This window comes from Petaurus breviceps, unplaced genomic scaffold (genome assembly GCF_028583685.1).
Source record: "Petaurus breviceps papuanus isolate PSGF00001 unplaced genomic scaffold, PetGlider_PUasm1.0 91133, whole genome shotgun sequence".
In the NCBI taxonomy this organism is placed as follows: domain Eukaryota; kingdom Metazoa; phylum Chordata; class Mammalia; order Diprotodontia; family Petauridae; genus Petaurus; species Petaurus breviceps.
The window spans coordinates 31,099,088-31,104,357 of NW_027187419.1; positions in this window are offsets into that span (position 1 = coordinate 31,099,088).

A 5,270-nucleotide genomic window follows, 5' to 3' on the forward strand; every position below is an offset into this window, starting at 1 on the left:
CTTACCCAAATAATACTCAGAGGCCTCTCAAAGTAGGAAGCAGAAAAGAATGGTTTATTACGATCTCGAGAAAGGGCCACCCTCCAGACAAATGGTCAGGGAGGAGAAGCAATTTAATTAAAAAAGGAAATGGCAAAGTTATAAAGCCCCAACTCGGAATTCTCCCCCACCCCTCTTCTGACCCTTTTCTTCCATTGGCTAGAAGTCAGGTGTGCAATCTAAGTGCAGCAATCTACCCCAAGTACCTGAACAAGGAAACAGTAGACTAGCCAACTTACATTTGAGAAAGCACTTTTGTCCTTATTTGGCATATCTTATGCTGAGGTGTCACTGAAGAGAGGGGAGACTCCCTAATGCTCTGAATTTTGAGTCCTTGTAAATCATGTGATTTCTGGTGAAGGGGAACTTGGGCCTGCTTCCCACAAAAAGCCTTACTAGATTTTAGAGTACAGTCTGAGAAGTTTTCACTTCTTTCACTCACTCTCATAGGAGGATTTTTAAACTGTCAAATGTACGTGGCAGAAAAAAAAATCAGCAAAAAGGCATGACACCTGGGTATAGTTTACCTTCACATAAACTCTGTTCAAAACTTCTAGCTCCCAAGTCCACAACTCTGGCCTATCAGTAGTAGGTACAGCATTCCAAATATACTGTTATTAAATCAGCTTATTATTTTTGTACACATCAGGCTGATCAACGTGTCAGCCTGAAACCGAATGTGCAAATACTCGCTCTATTTAACTTCATATCATCATTTGATGCCCTAGTAAATTGTCCTGGCTGAGCATCTACCCTGAATACCTCTGCATTTACACAGTGGCCCTCAGACAAGCAGAGACCAATAAAAGAACTCCACTCTCACAGCATATGAAATACCAGATCTGCTCCCCTAGATTAGAACCCAATGTGAAGGTTCAGGAAAAAAAAAAAACAACAACAGATTTACAACACAAAGGAAAGAGGGCCTAGCCATTTGACATTGCAGGGTAGAGTTCTGTGGTAAAAAAAAATCCAAACACATTCTTAGTGCTTTATCCTTTAGTGGCCTAGTTGTAAAATTACTCCTGCAGCCTGGCAAGAGGTGAGCTTTAATACCAGCAAGAGGACATCTGGTACTGGATTTTAAAATTGCTGCTGTACCTTGATTTCTACATTAAGAAGGTAGGGCAACTTCCCTGTAGCTTTGCTGTGAGGGTGGGCCATTAAACATCAGAAACAATTACCAAGTCTTGTAAAAACAAAACCAATGTAACCAAGATTAAGAGGGAAGTGGAAAATTGAGAAAGAATTTTTATAACCAGTGTCTCTGATAAAGGCCTCATTTCTAAAATATACAGAGAATTGAGTCATGTCTATATGAATACAAGTCATTTCCCAACTGATAAATGGTAAAAGGATGTGGAGAGTTTTCTGAGGAAGAAATTAAAGATATCTATAAGCATATGAAAAAATGCTCTAAATCACTATTGATTAGAGAAACGCAAATCAACACAACTCTGAGGTACCACATCTCACCAAGTCAGATGGGCTAAGATGACAAAACAAAAAAATGATAAATGCTGGAGAGGATGTGGAAAAATTGGAACACTAATGCACTGTTGGTGGAGTTGTGAACTGATTCAACCATTCTGGAGAGCAATCTGGAACTATGCCCAAAGGGCTATAAATAAGTGCCTACCCTTTGACCCAGCAATATCACTTCTGGGGTTGTATCCCAAAGAGATCATAGAAGTAGGAGGAAGACCCCTAAGTATAAAAATATTTATAGCAGCTCTTTTTGTGGTGGCAAAGAATTGGAAATCAAAGGGGATGCCCATCAACTGGGGAATGGCTAAACAAGTTGTGGTATATGAATATAATGGAATACTATTGTGCTATAAGAAATAATAACCTGAAGAGACTTATACAAACTGAAGTTGGATGAGAAGAGCAGAACCAGGAGGAATTTGTACACAATTACAGACACAAAGTATGTGTGATGACCAACTTTGATAGACTGGGCTCTCCTCAGCAATGCAAGGTTACAAGACAACTCCAAAAGACTCATGATGGAAAGAGATATCCATATCCAGAGACAGAACTGCAGAGTTTGAATGCAGATGGAAGCAAACTACCTGCTCTTTTTCTTGCTTTGTTTCCTCTTTCCCACTGATCATTCCATTGTTATAATCTTTCTTTACAACCTGACTAATGTTTAAGGTGAAGGTATTTGCAGATCGTATATTTGATTGTATGCTGCCATGGTGGGGGGGAAGAGATAGAGGGGGAGAAAATGTGAAACTCAAGGGAATGTGGAACTAAATCTTGTAAACTAAAAGTAAACAAATAAATTAATTTTTTTAAAAAGCCCCAATTACCAAGTCTTGCAGTTAGTTGCTCTTTACCACATTCCTTTCTTTATTGGATATTCAAAGATTAGAGGCAGATTTAATCATTTTGACTTGCTTTTTACTATATTTGGTGGTTTATTAAGAGTGTAGAGAAGAAAAAAAAGGCTTTTTCCTAATTTAAAAAAATTACCTGCTGGGGCAGCTAGGCGGTGCAGTGAGTAAAGTGCCAGCCGGCCGGAGTTTGGTTCCAGCCTCAGACACTAAACACACACACACAAAAACTAGCCGTGTAACCTTGGGCAAGTTACTTAACACCAATTGCCCTCGAAAAGGCAACAACAACAAAAAAAATTACCTGCTAATCCATCTCAGATATGCCATTGAAATACATGAAGCAATCAAATAAGCCTTGGGTAATTTGTTCATATTACTCTTAAATTCTCAAGATTAGTTAGTTTGTCTCTTGATTCATAAGCCTTACATAATACAGATCTTGGAAATGGGGAAAACTGATAGGAAGGAGTCTTGTAGCCCAGGGAAGAAGTGAGACACTCTTTTTTATCTGTAAGTTCAAAATCCAAACTTTTTGAAGCATTTTTTTCTTAGAAGCTCTGGATTTATTTCAGGAAGTGACTGGTTGATACTATTTCCACTTTCAGACTTCAAAGATCTTGAGTCCCAGTTGTTTTTACATCGGTGGGTATCAACAGAATGACAGAATCTGAAGTGTCCTTGGAAACCACCCATTAGGCCAAAGCAGTTTGGGGACTTCCCACCTGTGTTGGTGGAAACATCACATCCTTGAACTCCAGATACAGATCTGTTTGTACCTAAGTCTTTGCTGTCCTGTTATTGCTCGGTTGTCCACTTCAAATCTAGAGGATGGCCCCCATCCACCAATGGTATATAAAAACACACTTCAAACTGGAAAAGTACTCCACCCCCACCCCTTTTTTAAACAGTTGTGATCTAGGGGTGGCCCGGTGGCTCAGCGAGTAAGAGCACTGGCTCCAGTGTTGGGATGACCTGGGGATCAAATCTGGGCGCAGATACTTAGCACCACACCCAGAAATAACTTGCCGCCCTGTAACCTGGTGCAAGTTACTTAACCCTGATTGCTTTAAAAATAAATAAATAAACAAACAGTTGTGATCCTGCTTGAGACTAAGGATCAACCAACTGTACATCAGATTTCAGAAATTCAGCATGGCATAGTAAGGTAGATCTGGGTTCTTGTCCTGCTTGAAATACTGATGTATGTTGGCTGTGGGATACTGGGCAAGTCAATTAATCCATCAGTGTTCTAAGCCGCTCTCTAAAACTAAATTACAGAAGTGTCAGCCTATGTTGAGAGAGGTAGTTTGCTCACTCAGGAGTTTCTTAATGACTGTATAATCACAGGTATCTATCTGATCTGCTTTCAGACAGGTAAGTTTTGTGTGTGGGTAGTTTTTCATTTTTCTGATGTGGTCCTGACTTGCTGCAAAAGGCACTCACTTATAAAACATTTACAGCTAAGGTGGTGGGGAAGGACAACAAACCTCCTGAACCAAAATTTAACCAATTGAGAGAGCACAAAAGAGAAGTGGACCTGTGACATGGACCTGGACAATACCAAAACATGAGTATAAATGATGATTCAGAAAAGAAGACTATGAAGTAGTGGTCAGACAGGTTGGGGAGCCAAATATCATGAAAACCCCAAAAGGGGAAAATATCTAGGAGGAGAAAAGACAGTGAAAGGGATAAAGTGACAGTGACTGGGGAATTCCTCAACTCAGAAGTCCTAAGGTCCTCCTAAGAGAGGCATGCAGTAATTCTTCTGTCCTTGGTCCATTTGACTGGAAGTCAATAAGTCAGGAGGCAAGGCTCTAAGAGAAAAGGTTTAATTGGTATCAGCTGACAGGAGTATCCAGGTTGGATAGCAAGGCTCAATCCAAACAAAGCTAGATACATATATATTATATGTGACATTACAAAAGGATATGTAAAAGAAACCTATTAGGTGAAGCTGGTTAGTTACTTTCCTTCCTTGGGAGTTTGAATAATAGGGACCAGAAGTCAAGTTATCTGGGGAGAATGTAGTTAACCTTGGGGTAAGGACATATTAATTCTGGGGTCTCAGGAATTGCTAAAGATCAGGTTTGTTCCACTGGGATAAATCTTTTCTCTGTAATTAATCTTATAAGAATGTCTTTGGGGCAGGCAATCTCAAGATAGTGGAGGCCTCCTTCAAGATAGACTATATTGGACTCATTCCATAGTTGAATAAAATACAGCCTGGAGTTTGTTTCAATTCACACAATCCCTTATTTCTGTTTCTTTGACCTGTAAGGTTACTTTTTTTTTTTTGCAGGGCAGTTGGGGTTAAGTGACTTGCCCAAGGTCACACGGCTAGTGTGTCAAGTGTCTGAGGCAGGATTTGAACTCAGGTCTTCCTGACTCCAGGGCCAGTGCTCTATTCACTGCACCACCTAGCTGCCCCCTATAAGGTTACTTTTTCTGGGGAAAAGATATTTCTTGGAAACTTAGAGTTCAGTTCCTCCATGATGTCAAAAGCTACAAAGAGGTTAAGAACTGAGGAATGGCCATAGGATTTTGGGTGGTACCGTGAAATGAGCACTGACTCGAGTCAGGACCCTGACATTAAAAAAAAAAAGTTAAGAAACCCTGAAAATAGGATAGCCAAGTTGTTGTTTAATTAAAGGATGGGGAGACCTAGGAATATATTAGGAGATACAAAAAGGAGCTGGTAGAGAAAGAAAAACAATACAGAATGCTTCACAGATTTGCTGAAAATTTAAAGAGCCCCTAAATTGCTAACTTTGGCTTAACTCTGAATTCAGTGAAATGTAGACCCTTAGAAAGCACTCCTCAGAATCCTTATTTTAGTGTACTCATTTTGCTGAAGTGAAAACTGTGACAAATGAAAAAGATACA